Below are 16755 nucleotides of genomic sequence, written 5' to 3' on the forward strand. Positions count from 1 at the left end.
TTTCTTTGGGCAAGTCACTTCCTCTTTTTGTGTCCGAAGTTTGAGCCTCAAGATAAGGGGAATGGACCATGTGGTTCCTAAAGTTTCTCCTCTAACTCTGATGCTATGATCATTTACTCTAGTAAGGAAGAATGATTTCAAATCATGTATGGATAATTTAAAATCATGAGAAATTTTAAACTGTTTCTATTTGACTTTAGAATGCACGATATATTTGCTTTCTATAGCTAACATTTAACATAGATTGTATTCCAGGAGCACACAGTGACAGACTGTCCATAATCTGCTTTCTGTGAATGTGGAAGAAGGCAGGGAAAGCCAGTCTAGATTGAAAATTTTGCTTTAGATAATCAAAAGTAGATTCAATAATGTGACTGAGTATGCATGTAGATTTGTTACTAAATATGGACTTATAGTTTCAGGGAAGAGGTATGCTTGCCAAGTGGTGTGTATACTTTGTTTTTATAACCATGAATGTGGACGTGTGGGGTATTTCATTGATTCCAATTATTATGTAGGAAGAGAATAACAAAGAGCCTAGGTGTGATAAGTTCAGGATATATCTACTGAGAAGTGAGTGTAGACTTCCAAGCCACTACATTTTACTTTTTCCTTTCCCAGGAGAGAGCAGGCTGTATGCTAATGGTACCAACTTGGCTTAATTAAAGTACTATGTGTAAAGTTAGATCTATCTGTTTTGGGAAACATCTTATTTTTATTATCAATCCATCATTCCATCTTAATTGAGCTCCTGTTGCATCCAACTGTTTATTCAATATTACAAGAGCTAAAGAGATGTTTAAGGCAATCTCTTTAAGATAAGTAAAATCAGTTTGGGCAGATAAGATTGATGCTCATGACTCTCATGTACAAAAGACTTTATAATTTAGTCAGACATCATACACACTTTACAAAGTGCATTCATATCCACTCTTACAATAACCTTGTGAAGCAAATAGTGTAAATATCTCCTTTTTAGAGCTAAGGAAACTGCTCAGAGAGAGAGAGAGAGACAGAGTGTGACTTGCCCATAGTCCAGTAAGTGATGAAACCAGGGATGAAACTCAGGTTTTCCAAATCTTTTTACTTCATTCTATATGGAAAATTATAACTATTCTTCCCCATCCTATAAGTGACTGGGTCTATAGGTTGTACCACCCAATCATTTCTCTTTTCTTCATTGTTATCCATCCTTTAGCAGTTATCCTTTGAGTCATATGTTTGATTAGTGTTCTAGTATCGTCCTATGAGATCTTATAGGTACACACAGAGTTGAGGGAAAACTCTGATCCCAAGGCTTGTTGCCAGTCAGTTAGGGCAGCATTCCTTCCTGCCATGGCCATATATAGCAAGCCTAAAAAAAGCTGCTGATTGGGGTGGGGGGAGAACCCGCACTTGAAAAATCAGCTCTTAAGTTATATACTGCCACTCCCATGGTATTTCAGAAAGTTCTCTTGGAACCCAGGAAGCCTTATAGATCAAATCATGGAATGTCAGAGCTGGAAGGGTCTTTTTAAAACATAATATGTCATCTAAAAGGAATGTTAGACATATTTTAGTATAACCTAATTTTATAGATGGGAAAACTGAGATCTCATTTTATAGATGAGAAGCCTTCCTAGAGGAAGGAAAATGATTTGACCAAAGTTACACAGCAACAGTATCTACTATTTGCAAGCCACTGGGGCTATGAAGATAAAAGAGTAGTACTGACATTTACACTTTATTGAGGAATACAATATGCAGATTATAATATCTGACACAGTATTTTATGGTTTGCAGAACAAATAGGTTTTCTTCTAAAAAAAAAATTATCCTCAACCACTGGGGTCAGGTAGGTTGCACAATGGATGGAGAACTAGCCCTAGAGTCTGGAGGACCTGAGTTCAAATTCAGCCTCAAACATTTGCTTAACTGTGTGATCCTGGCAAAGTCACTTAATCCTGATTGCCTTTATTAAAAAAGAAAGAAAGAAAGAAAAAAGAAAAGAATAGGTCATACCTTATTAAACCCATTTCCTTTTTTGATAGTCTTACCAAACTAAGAGGTAAGGTGAATATTGTAGATATAGTTTATTTAGATTTTATCCAAACTTTCAATAAAGTATCTCATACTATTCTCATGGAGAATAGGCATTAGTATAGTCAAGAAGATTTGGAGCTAGCTGAATGATCAGACCAAAGGAATAGTTGTTCATGTTTCAATATCATCCTGGGAAGGAAGTTACAAGTGGAGTACTGTAGGGTTAGCCCCATGGGATTTGACATTTTTATTGGCAACTTGGATAATGACATAGATGATATTTCACCAGAGAGATAGCTTGGGAGAGATAGGAAAGATTTACTGTTAAGTAAATGACAGTCAAAATCCACAAGGATCCACAAGGATCTTGATAAGCTTGACAATTAGGCTTCATGTAGAAAGATGAATTGAGGGGGCAGCTAGGTGGCGGCTAGGTGGCGCCTAGGTACCGTAGTGGATAAAGCACCGGCCTTGGAGTCAGGAGTACCTGGGTTCAAATCCGGTCTCAGACACTTAATAATTACCTAGCTGTGTGGCCTTGGGCAAATCACTTAACTCCATTTGCCTTGCAAAAATCCTAAAAAAGAAAAAAATGGTATAGATCTTCTGTTCCCTTCCGTCTTCATACCTCATTTGGAGGGTTATATTTAGTTCCAGGCACTGAGGCTTAAGAGCATTGATAAACTTGAAAATATTCAAAAAGGGCAACGAGGATAGTGAAGGCCTTCAGTCCATGACATATAAGGAATAATTGAAGGGAATGGACATTATAGTTGTTTTCCAATATTTCAGGGACTGTCCTGTGAAAGAAGGATTTGATTTTATCTGCTTGACTGGTAAAGACAGAACAAGAAACAACAGGTAGAAAATGGAAAGAGGCAAATTTAGATTGTCACAGAAAAATGGGAAGAAAGGAAGAGAACAAGTGAGTATTAAGCACCTAGTAACTGCCAAGTACCTGTGTAGCATTTCACAAATATGATCTCATTTGATCCTCACAAACAACCCTGGGAGGCAGGTGTCATTATTATCCCTATTTGACAATTGAGGAAACTGAAATAGGCAGAGGTTAAATGACTTGCCCAAGGTCACAGAGCTCTAGGGTGGGTCTGAGGCTGGATTTAAACCCAGATCTTCAAGTCTCAGCACCCTATATAGTGCTCATTTAGCTCCCAAAATGGAATGGTTGGGGTTACTTCCAGAGGTTGCAAGTTTCCCCTTCTTAGAAGTCTTTAGCAGAGGATGGGGGATTGCTTGTCAGAAAAGTTAGAGTGGGGGTGATTTTGGAATATGAGTTGGAGCAGGTGGGTGACTGCTGAAATCTTTTCAAACTCCTAGGCTCTTTGATTCTGTGTTTCCAAATTGTGAAAATTCATGGAGAGGTAATGTTAGTTTGCAGGGAAAGCCAGTAATCCATTATGGCTGAAGTGTGGAGTTATGAATAGCTGGGAGGTGCAAAACACTGGTCCTGGAGTCAGGAAGACCTGGCCTCAGACTCTTACTAGCTATGTGATTCTGGACAAATCACTTAACACTTTTGCCTCAATTTTCCCCATATATAAAATGAGCTGGAGAAGGAAATGGCCAACTATTCTAGTATATTTGCCAAGAAAACCCCAAATGGGGTCACAAGCAGTCATTCGTTATGGAATACAATAAAACATAAGGATGGATAAGTAAGTTGAAGACAAATTATAGAGTACTTTAAATGACAGGATGAAGAGTTTGTATTTGATAGAAATTCCTTGTTTCCTTCAAAGTTCAGTTCACACCCCACCTTTATGAAACCTTTTTCAACTCCCTGAAATTGTTTTATGTTTATAATATGTATGTATATGTGAATATATATGATAATGATATTTGTTCTTTGTTCTTAAAAAAAAGACCGTTATATTAGGGAGTTGCCATGGCATGCACATGAATTGGATTTGAGTGAGGGGTCATCAGTTTCACATTCTCCTCCAGAGCTATATCTGAATCCAGTGGCCAGATATGAATCATTTGATTGGAGATTATGCCCAATGTCACACAACTAGTGAGTGTCTGAGGTCAAATTTGAACTCAGGACCTCCTGACTCCAGGGCTAGTGCTCTCTATCTACTGCATAAGTGGTCTCAAATAGAATGTAAACTTCTTGAAGTCAGAACTGCTTCATTTTTGGCATTCTAGCACAAGAACTTGTTGCTTAGTAAATGTTTGTTGATTGATTCATACTAGAAACAATAGGACAATAGGGGCAGCTAGGTGGTGCAGTGGATAGAGCACTGGCCCTGGAGTCAGGAGGACCTGAGTTCAAATTCGACCTCAGACACTTAATAATTGCCTAGCTGTGTGGCCTTGGGCAAGCCACTTAACCCCATTGCCTGGCAAAAACTTAAAAAAAAAAAAAGAAACAATAGGACATCATTGAAGCACTTTGCTTTTGTTTTTATTTGCAAGGCAATAGGGTTAAGTAACTTGCCCAAGGTCACATAGCTAGGTAATTATTGTGTCAGAGATGGAATTTGAACTCAGGTCCTCCTGACTTCAGGGTTTGTGTTCTATTCACCGTACCACTTAGCTGTCCCTGCACTGAAAGATTTTGAATAAATGAATGACATAGTCAGATTTGCACCTTAGAAAGATCATTTTGACAACTGTGTGATACATGGATTGAAAGAAAAGACAGGAGAATGGAAGATGGGAGATCTATTACAACAGTTCTGGTGATGAGAGTCTGAACTAATACAGTGGGTTATGTGATTGAAGAGAAAGATGATCAGAATCAAGAAGATTTGTCAACTGAGTGGGTATGGAAGAAGAAAGAAGAAACAGAAGAAGAATGACTCTGAAGCTATGAACCTGGGTGATGGGGAAAAGACAGGGTTCTCCTCAGCGGAAATCAGAAAGTTTGGAGCAGGTATGGGTTTAGAGAAGAAGATAAATTCTGCTTTGGACATAAACAGAGAAGAGAAGAGGGAAAGGATGGAATTTAGTTTGCCAAATGCCTGTTAGAAAATTGAACTGATGTCCAGGAGAGGGATTTGGATTGGCTATGTACAGTCACAAAATTATAGATAGATAGGGGAGTCACCACTGTATATTGGATCATTGAACCTATGGAAGGTAATGAGATCATGAAAGGAGAATATGTGGTAGGAAAAGACAAAGCCCAGGACAGAACATTGGAAGGACATGTAAAAGACTAAGACAGAAATGGTAGAAGGAGAACTAAGGGAGAACAGTAAGGAATGACAGGATATTCAGGAGAAGGGAGTGGTGGTCAATATAAAAAAATGATCTTTTCTGTTATCTTTCTTTCTGTCTCCATCCTTCCCCTTTACCTCCCTTTTATTGCCTCCACCTCCTTCTATAGATAGTCTGATTCTCCCTTCTCTCATGGTGGGGAAAGGTTTTGGAATTGTATTTTAAAATTACAAGACATAGGATGATAGAGTTAAGAATCTAAAAACTATATGAACAGGCTAGAATAATGGTCCAAGGAGGACCATTCATTACATGATGCTGCTTAATACAGAAGGAATGAATCATTTCTATGGATCTGTCAGCTCATTGATGTAGATGTTCCTTTTCACAAGGCAAATTGAACCTTCCATGCCTTCTCATTCTATGTGACCCTTTCCATGTTGTTCTATTAGTCCTCCAAGGGAATTAACCCCTAGGTTCCTTAATCCTCCATGAGTACCAATGGAGTACACAGAATATCTCTCACCCTATATGACCAACCCAACTCCTTTTCTGGTCTTAAAACTCTGATATTATCTTTTGTGTCCATTATTCACAACTTTTGGTGTTAATGTATCTATTTATTTCTACATATGCCTATTGAGCAAGCTGTAATTTTTTTATTCTGTAGATTGTGGAGACTGAGTGAAGACTATTGATTTTAAAAAGTTGCAAATTTTTTCAAGGTTTTTTGCAAGGTAATGGGGGTTAAGTGGCTTGCCTAAAGCCACACAACTAGGTAATTATTAAGTGTCTGAGGCCGGATTTGAATTCAGGTCCTCCTGACTCCAGGGCCAGTGCTCTATCTACTATGCCACTTAGCTGCCCCCGAATTTTTTGAGATAGAAATTTAAGGTCACTAGGAAATAGCTTAGGACAGGAGAGGAGAAGACAGAAGAAGGGAGGAAGGAAGGAACAAAAGAAGGAAGGGGGCGGCTAGGTGGCACAGTGGATAGAGCACTGGCCCTGGAGTCAGGAGTGCTTGAGTTCAAATCTGGCCTCAGACACTTAATAATTACCTAGGTGTGTGGCTTTAGGCAAGCCACTTAACCCCATTTCCTTGCAAAAAAAAAACTAAAAAAAAGAAAAGAAGGAAGGAAGAGAGAAACAAATGAGTTTTAAATGAGATGAACTCTTCTTCATATCATCTGTATTTTCTCTTTATATATATATATATAGACTTTATATAGATTTATATATGTATACATAAAATATGTATGTATATATGTATATATACACATATATACACATTTATATTGAAAAGTTCCATGGGGAACTTTTATAGTCTTAGAATCATGTGTGCATCAAGCAAGCAAGCTAAGATCATTTCCTTGGTTACAAAAGTGTACAATTTTCATCATCAATCATATAATTCATATAATATATTTGTATTATAGTCTAGATAATAGACATTCTTCATCTGCTTAATTTTTTTCCTATATGGATAGTTTAACAGATTTCTTATGTATTATTTTAGAACTCATTTAGGAATGAACGACTAAGTGAATATTCAGGTATTAATGGGTGTTGGGAGCTAGGCTCTCTAAGCTGCTTGACACAGCCATGGCAAGAAGACTCAAGGCAGTCACACCACCTGTTGGAACAACATTTCCTTCTTCAATATATATAGGGATCCCATGTATACCCATATTTATAGGTCTATTATTGATTGCAATACTTACTTATCCTAATAGTGGAATGACTTATAAAGGAAGGATTTCAGAGAAATTCAATGCATAAAACAGATTGTGAACTCTGTCCAAATTTAACAGGACTGCCTCTCCCTAAGACATACAAAAGGTTTCAACATTATGAAATCTCTGGAAAACCCAACACTGGGAATTCCAAGGAGATGTCAGAATATATACAGGGAAAACAGATACAAGATGGGTTAGGTAGAATTCCTGGGAAATCAACAGTTTTGTCCCCCTTATCATATGAATATTTGAAAAAGATGGTGAAAGAATAGTTAGTATAGGTGACCGATATGTGAATTCTAACAGCCTTAGTTTCTTGAGAAAGAATAAAAAAGTCACAGTAACCGTGGTTTCTACCAACATGGGCTGAAAGGAAAATTGGTTATTGTTAAGAGTTAACGGATGGGTGGACAAGCATAAAGATCCTCACTATAGATTGTTAAGGGAGTGTATCAAAGAACATTTCTTACACAGAAAATATAAAAAACTTTCCATTAAATGAATTGCTTAATTAATAACTTTAAATGAATTAACAATTATACAATGTAGTAATAAACTAGGTAACAGGTTGAGGTCATCATGGTCTGAGTAGGGATAAAATATCAATTAACTATATGATTGCTAATCAAACTTGTAACCCCATGAACTATATGATTGATGATGAAAATTGTACACTTTTGTAACCAAGAAAATGATCTTAGCTGGCTTGCTTGATGCATACATGATTCTGAGACTATAAAAATAAATCTGAGCAGCAGTCAGTCAACCTGCTCCTGCCTTTAACTCCTGTGTTGACTCAACTCATTTCGCCTACTCTATCCCTCCTGTTAGGTTCCAAGGACCCCGCGGAGGCTGGACTCCCACAAACGGGGAGATTTATAGAGAGGGGTATTTGGTCTCACTTACAGGGACCCTTTATTCCTATGATTTCTTATTCTGGGGAGAATTTGATCAAGGACTTGCTGGTACAGTCAGTTAATGAGTGGCAGGATTGAAATTCCTACAGTCACAAGGTGACTCAGCCTTCCCAAGAGTTGTCTGACTGTCCTCTGACCTGTGCCTTACCTGCCATACCTCAGGGAAGCAGCCAGAGCTTTTTTATTTTCAGGAAGGCCTAGGAGGTGGAATGGAACTACTCCCCTACTTCTGGACACCTGACTGCATTAGAGTAGCCTTTTTTGCCTATTTTTATTTTCCCTCTCCCTCCTTCTTCCTTCCCCTACCAGAGGTCTTCTGGGCATGAGCAAACAAAAAAGAAAGCTTTCCTTATCTAAGCCATCTGTTTTGTCTGCCTGATTTCCATAATCTTTCCCCATCCTGCTTTGGAGGAGTACTGGAAAACTGACTTGCTCAATTCAGCTCATCAAACATTAAGTGCTTGGTTCTTGAAATATAAAAATGAAACTGTATAGTCCCTGTTCTTGAGAAACTTAAAGTCTACTAAAAGGAATGAGACAAATAATAGCTAGCATTTGTATAACTCTCTAAAGGATTACTAACTGCTTCAGATAAATTAGCTCATTTGGTACTCATAACAAACCTGGAAGGTAGGTATTATCATTATCCTCATTTTCAAGATAAGGAAATTGAGGCCAAAAGATGTTAAGTAATTTGCCTGTGATCATACAATTAGTATATGAGATTTCAGGTATTGCAGACTTGAAGCCCAGTACTCTCTCTATTCATTGTACCATTTAGCTGCCTCAAATCACATTATCAAATACATAGACCATCATAATTCAAGTTCTATTTGCATTTTTGTTCACTCATTTCAGTATGACTCTCAGTTATCCCATTTGGGGTTTTCTTGGTAAAGATACTGGAGTGATTTGCCATTTCCTTCTTCAACTCATTGTGCAGATGAGGAAACTGAGGCAAACTATTAAATGATCACACAGTTGGTAAGTGTTTGAGGCCAGATTTGAACCAGCACTCTATCCATTGTGCCACCTGGCTGCTCTACAATTGCATAAAACTAAAGACATTTAAAGAGGGTGGGATAACTTATTACTAGGAGTTTGACAGGTAATCAAAGAAAGGTCCCTTCTAGTTCAATCAGAGGTGTCCAGAAATTGGCCAAGCTCATACGTAGAATCGTTGTGATTTAGAAAGTCCTTGCTATCTGCTCCCTGGAAGTTAGAAGTCAAGAAAATTCACTTTTCAAAGCACTTTCATACTCATTTGAGTCACATTGTCAGAATGGGATTTTAAAACGTAGAATAGGAGAGGGTCATAAGAGATCAATTATTTCAACCCCTTCACTTTTCGAATGAGGAAACTAGGGCCAGAAAAATTAATTGACTTCCATATGATTCAACCGTAAACCCAAGAGTCTTGGGTATAGTATATTGGGTATAGTTGGGTATAGTTTATTGAATAAGTGAACTTAATTACTGTATAGTTGAGAAAACTAAAACTCGGGGAAGTGAAGTCACACCTCCCTCTTTAACCTCATATTCCCCCCCATAATAATTAATTGATTCTTAAATTTGAGACTATTAATAGGAAAAGAATTTTAGGTTTCATTGTAAAGGAAGCCTTATAAATATAGCCAACATTTCTATAAACTCTACAGTTAAAAAGTGCTTTAAAAATATTATTTTGTTGGATCCTTACAAAGCTGGCGAGATTGGTACAAGTATATCCTTTTATTTTATGGTCAGGAAATTGAGATTGGAGAACAGAAATGGCTGATCTAAGGATTTATAGTGAATCAGAGACAGAACTAGAACCTGAATCCAGGTGTATTTGTGGTTTTAAAAAAAGTTTTACTGTTAGTTGCTTTTGTTTTTAACACCATAGGAATTTTATTTTAACCTCTTCTTGAACATAGAGTCTGTCCTAATAGCAAAGAAAAACTTTTGACAAAGCCAACAGACACAATGATTGCAGCTGCTGAAGCTTCAATTTGTGAAAATGTGAGTGTATATATTAAGCACACACATACATACATGTGTGTGTATATAGAGAAACAAAGACTTAAATCCTGCATGTTTAGAATATATTTGTATTTCTCTGTGTGTACAAATAAATATATATGCTTACAAATATGTAATACCAACACTACCACCCACATTTCTACTGAAAGAATGAAGATATGCTTCCTTATCAATTCTCCAGAACTAAGATTTTTTATTATAATTCATCAATTTTTGCTTTATAATTTACATTCTTGTAGTAACTGTATATGTCATTCTCTTGGATCTGCTTCCCCCCGCTATGTATCACTTCATACAAATCTGATTGTGTTTTCTGAATTCCTCATATTTGTTTCTTATATCAATAATATTCCATTACATTCATGTGCCGCAATTTGTTTAGTTGTTTTCAAACTGATGGGCACCCATTTTTTTGGCTACTGCAAAAGTGTTGCTTTGAATATTTTGTTATGTCTAGGATATTCTTTTCTCTCTTTGACCTCTTGGGAGTATTTACCTAATAATGAGACAACTTGGTCAAAGGTCTAAGAAATTTAATGATTCTTTGCAAATTAATTTCCAGGGTGGTTAGACTAATTAATAGCTCTACTAAGCAAAGTCAAGTACTAGTCTTCCTCTAGCACCTCCAACACTATTTTTTGGTAATCTTTTGTAGGAACTCAGGTCTTCCTCAAGCCCAGGGCTCTTTCCCTTACATCTTTCTGCCTTACTGTCAAACTATCAAACCATATTTCCCACAGGCAAACCATTTCCTCAATTTATTTATGAGGCTCTGCCAAAGGGAGTGACTTTTTTATTTACTCCTAAAGTGGATGGGACTAGAGGGGAAGTGTAACTTAACCCTGGAGAAGAGCCAAGTCAGGGTTCAGGATGTATTTCTAAACTTAGAAGATTTAGAATTGGCAAGAACCTTAGGGATTATGTGGTCCAATACCCTTCTTTTGCAGATGGGAAAAGTGAGACATGTTCAAAAATACTTAGGGATTGTAACACAGTTTCTTTCACTTCAAATCCTTTGTTTTTTGTTTTTCTCCTACACCTATCTCTCATGGTCTCTTAAATGAAGGCCTATTAGATCTGCAGGGAGTCTGGGAGGTATAATGGGAAGAGCAAGCCTGGGTTCATTTAGCTCATTCCAGGTCATGTCAGCTGCAGTCTTGAAGGCTGTCAGCACTCTGTTTGAGGCAGGGGATAGAGAAGATGTCAGTCTCATTCTCAAGTATTTCTGTGAGGTGTGAGGGGGTAATTAATTAAAGATTGTCTGAAAGCCAGGGAGTATTGGAGCCATGAGGTCCCAGGGTTAGAGTTCTCCTCTCCGTAATATGCAACTCAATCCTCCCTATCCAGAGTATAAAAATAGTCCAAATCAGTTTTGTTGCTTTGGGTGGCATGCAGTAGTCTCTTTGAGCCAGAGAGTGTTGACTTTCAGCACAGGCGGTTTTAGATGGGAAGTAAAAGACTGATCCCAGGCTTGTAGATAGCAACAGAAACTTTCTGCCTGCAAGAACATTCTTCATGGAGCATGGTAGAAAGATCAACTGGATTAGGAGCCAAGAGAACTGATTTGAGTCCCAACTCTGTCACCAATTCATCTGTGCTCTTGGGAAAATTACTTCCTTTAGTTCTTCATCTGAAAAATATAGATTAATAGCCTAATTGTGAATCTGTTAATGAATGGGAATGTTTTCTTTTAGCCCTTTGGAGTCCTATGACTAATGTTCTATATGAATTAGGGATAGAGGTCATGTTAGAGAGTCCTTCCCATCCTTAACCATAAATGGACCATCCGTTGACTCTTATCATACAGCTCTGTTCCTGACATGAGCCAGACCATATCCTTGTCATGAACCTGAGTCGGCCTGCAATGTGAACTCCAGATGCCCTGATGTGAACTCCTGAATATTCAGTCCTATTCCAGGGCTACCAGAATTCTGGTCAAATCTTTCATATGTACTTTTATTTAGCAACTGAGAATCTGAGTTGAAATGTATCTTAAAAACTATCTTGTCTATCTTCTGATATGGCAAGAGTCCATCCCTTATAGTTTCCTAGGTTTGGAATGTGGTAGTATTATTGTCAGACCAAACCTATAATATCATAATTCATTCTAAGTGTCACATTTTAGAAAGGATACTGATAAATTAGAGCATGCTGAAGAGGGTAACAAGGTCTTAAGTTCCTGCCAAATAAGGATCTGTTGAAGTAACTGAGATGCTAGTTGTCTTCAAGGACTTAAAGTTCTGAAAAATGAATTAAGCTTAGTCTATTTGACCCCAGAGAATTTAACTAGGAACAATGGGTAGAATTGGTAGAGAGAGATTCAAGCTTTTGAGAAAAGAAAAATGAAGAGTTATCTGAGATACAGTAAACTACCTTGAAAGACAGTGAGTTCCCCCATTACTGAGTTCTTTAAACAGAAGCTGTGTGGCCACTTTTTGGGAATATTGTAGGGGGGACTCTTGTTCAGATATGGGTTGGCCAAGATGGCCTTTCACCTCTGAGATTCTATGATTCCCTTTCAAGGGATCCAGTCTCTAGTCTATCATTTCTAATGAGAGGAAACTCTTTACTCCCTGAGATAGCCCATTCTACTTTTGGACAGCCCTAATTGCCAAGAAACTTTGCCTTATGTGAAGCCAAAAAATTAGTCTGCAACTTCTAACCTTTGCTTCAAGTTCTACTTTTTATAATTAAGAAGAAAGAGTCTAATCCCTTCTCCATGTGATAGTCTTTCAAATACCTGAAGATAACCTTCATGTCTCCTTTCCCATCACTCTTATCTTCTCTGGGCTAAATATCCTAGTTCTGTTAATGCTATGGTTTCTAATCCTGGGAGCTTTTAGTGTCCTTTTTTAAAACGTGGTACCATAAACTAGATAGATATGACTTGACCAGAAAAGAATTCATCAGGGACTATTACCTATCTTGTTCAAAATATTGTGTTTTTTTTTAAAATAAGGCCTAATATACCATTACATTTTGGGGTTGCCCCACCTTGTTGAATCTTATAGAGGTTGCAGTCCATAAATAACAAATATTACTACCCTTCCCCATTAATCTTTTTTTATATAAAATATTGTCTAGCCATGTTTTCCTCATCCTGTTATTATATAGCTGGTTTTTTGCACATAAGGGTAGGACTTTATATTAATCTCCATTAAATCTCATTTTTATTAAATTTGTCCTATTATTGGAACATGGCAAGCTATTTGTGGATTCTCATTCTGTCATTCAATATTTTAGCTATAACTCTTAATCATGTGTCTTCTACAAGTACAACAAAAATAATATCAATACTTTCATTCAAATCATTGATTTAAAAAAAGGTTGAACAGAAAAGGATCCAGGACAGATCACCACTCCCTTAGAAATCTCCCCCAAGGTGACATCATCACCAATCATTATCCCTCCCTTTCTTTTTTTTTTTTTTAAGTTTTTGCAAGGCAATGGAGTTAAGTGATTTGTCAAAGGTCATTTATTATTATTAAGTGTCTGAGACTAGGTAATTATTAACTGTCTGAGGTTGGATTTGAACTCAGGTCCTCCTGACCCCAGGGAGGGTGTTCTATCCACTGCACCACCTAGCTGCCCCCACCCCTCCTTTTCTTTACAGAGGTAAGGGACTTGGTGTTGAACATCTCATATACTGATTCAGCTAATATGTTAATTAGTTTTCCTGAACTGCTTCTTCTTCCCTCTTTTGTGTGTGTGTGTGTGTGTGTGTGTGTGTGTGTGTGTGTGTGTGTATGTATTTTTCCTTTGTTACAACAGATGGTTATCTGGATAGGCAAAGAATCTATTTGGAAATGGAGGTAATATAAACATGAAAGGGATTAATTAAAAATTCATTAATGACTGACTATTCTTTAGGTCTGGTCACTTATACAGTTTTGAATTCACCATACTCTTATTGGAATTTCATCTCTTCATCTTGTATACATGGTTAGTATGAAAAAAATTAAATGCTTAACTTAAATGTAGGTATATGTAATTTATGAAATTTCTCTGATTTACCAGTCATTCCAGTAAGCTTGTCAAAAAAAGGACTAAATAAATGATCATGGGCTAGAACTGAAAGAACCTCAAATCATCTAACCCTATTTATACTCAAAAACATGAGCCCCAAACCACCTGTTGTCTAGGAGGTGATGTTTTAGAGACAAAAAGCAAATGACTTCCCAGAGTCCCAGTTTGGTTTCTGGTTTATGGAAGAGTGATTCTAATGGAACAGTCTCCCTAAAGTAAGGAATGTTAGAGCTGACTAGGCTGCAGGAACACAAGAATATCAGAGAACTCTTATGATATTAGAGGGGTCCTTAAAAAAATCTTATCCAACTTCTTCAAGTGGGGCAAATTTCTAAGACTTTTTGCCCAAACAGGCAGAGTATAATGGGACTCAGACTACTTGTTCTTCTTCTTGCTAAGTACAGAATATATGAATTCTTTCCCAGGCATTTGAATGGAGGAAATACCCACAGCAACAAAGTCCTTTGAAAAATCCATTGAAAAATACAGTCTGATTGAAAAGAGGATTAGATTCTTCTGTTTGACCCCAATGACAGAATTGGATCGATGGATTCTAGGGACAAGGGAATAAAGTCTATTTATTCAGTCTAGGGTGATCACAGTGGGATTGAATTTATGACTAAAAAGAAATTCATGTTTAAGTATATGTCATAATATGTAGGTAACCTCTGAGTTCCTCTGAGGCTTCATGATGGTGAGTTGCAGAGAGTAAGATTTTTGTTCAATGTAGCAAAAATTTTCCCAACAATTAAAGTTATCCCAAATGGAATGGGTTACTAGTGTAATAATAATAATAAGTAAGAGTTTCCCATAACTGGAAATCTTTGAGTAGAAACTAGATGACTATTTGTCAGGGATAATCGAAGGATTCCTATCTAGGGACAGACTGAAGTATATAGTCTTTGAGTCTCCTTTCAGCTTTGAGGTTTATTAATGATTCCTAACCTCCTAGACTATAGAACCTGAAGACTCATTTTTTTCTTATAATCCTTCATATGACCCTCCCTGGGATCAGAAGTCAGTGAATTTCCTTGCTGAGGTGGGTAGAAGAACTTTTAAAATAATTCCTGGTGGGGATTGTCTTCAACCTGACTCTAAGATGATGGTGGGGGAGGTGGATAAGTAACTTTCCCATCTCTATGAATTATTGAATCTTGTACTTATAACCTTAACCACTCAAATCAATGGAGTTCCCCCAAAAGAAACCAGGCATCCAAATTCCCAAGGTCAAATTGAGTGAATTCCATTGATCCAATTTAAACAATCAGTCTAGGGAGGAGGATTGGGGTTAGCTGTGTGACCTTGGGTCAATCATTTCCAGTTTTGTACTGGAGCCAGCTCATACTGACTGAGGACCATTTATTAAATATTCAGTGTGAGCATCACACTGGAAAAGACTACAAATCAGGGCTTGACATTGTTTTGTTCATCCTCTAGGTTCAACTAAGTGTTGGAATAAATATTTTTTCCCATTGGAGTAAATATTCTTTTTGCAAATTAAACTTGAAACTAGGTCGAGATTACTTTTTTTTAAATAATAGCAACTTATTAAACATTTACCAGCACAGCCCCAATCACTTCTCTATTTTGACATCAATTGTCTCTTTTCTCAATTGAGAGTTTGGACCAAATTATAATAGCTCATATTTCTGAAGCACCTTGATTTTAACAAAGTACTTACACCATAACCACCCTGTGATGTAGGTGGATTAGGTATTATTTGTATTTGACAGATGTGCCCTTGCCTCTCAGGGTTGCTGTAAGGTCCAAATAAGATAATATATAGAAAGAACTTCACAAGCCTTAAAGTACTGTATATATTATATATTATTGTATTATTATATATTATATATTATTATATCATTATATATATATTATTAAAGTACTGTATAAACACTATTATTATAATAATGCCTTAAAGTATCATATGAAAACTTTTCAGTCATTTTTCAGTCATGTCCAACTCTTTGTGATCCCATTTGGAGTTTTTTGGGCAAAGGTACTAGAGTGGTTTGCCATTTCCTTCTCCAGTACATTTTACTGATGAGGGAATTGAGGAGAACTAAGGAGAACAGAGTTAAATGACTTTCACAGCTAGTGAATATCTGAGGCCAGGTTTGAACTCATGCAGATGAATCTTCCTTAATCCAAGTGCTTTATCCACTGCATCCATCAACTAGCTGTCCATAAAAAATTCTAGCTATTGTTATTGTTGTTATTATTCTCATGGCAGCTAGTTATCATAGTGGTTAGAGTACTAGCCTGAAATCAGGAAGACCTGAATTCAAATACAGCCTTAGGCACTTGCTTTTTGACCTTGGACAAGTCACTTAACCTCTGTCAGCGTCCATGTCCTCAATTGTGAAATCTGCTTATTGGCAGAATAAATGAGCACTGAGCTTGGAATAAGGATCTTCATGAGTTCAAATCTGGTCTCAGACAATTGCTAGCTGTGCAATCAAGTCGTTTAACTCTGCCTCAGTCCCTTATCTGTAAAATGAGCTGGAGAGAAAATGGAAACTGCTCTTGAATCTTTGCAAAGAAAATCCCAAAATGAGATGACAAAGAGTTGGATATGACTGAGGAATAACCTAAAAGGGGGAAAAGATGTTTGTAGATAGAGACAAGGATTCAAAATGGGAAAGGGACTGGAAAGGGGAAGAGAGATAGGATTTTACAGTTTAGTATACTGAGGCGAATAGAAGTTAAGTTACCCAGGGTCACACAGCTAGCCAATATGAAATTTGAACTCAGATCTTCCTAACTCCAAACCCAGTACATCAATCTGGCAATTTTCTTTTAGGTTTTTGCTAGGCAATGGGGTTAAGTGGCTTGCCCAAGGCCAC

The 16755-nt window shown here is 37.1% G+C and overlaps 1 protein-coding gene across 2 annotated transcripts in view; it reads left to right on the plus strand.

The window, feature by feature from the left end:
- Nucleotides 1–16755, plus strand: part of JPH2 (junctophilin 2) — a 67508-nt gene that overhangs the window by 1246 nt on the left and 49507 nt on the right. The window lies entirely within an intron of this gene.

Source organism: Macrotis lagotis, chromosome 1 (assembly GCF_037893015.1).
Source record: "Macrotis lagotis isolate mMagLag1 chromosome 1, bilby.v1.9.chrom.fasta, whole genome shotgun sequence".
NCBI classification, from domain to species: Eukaryota; Metazoa; Chordata; class Mammalia; order Peramelemorphia; family Peramelidae; genus Macrotis; species Macrotis lagotis.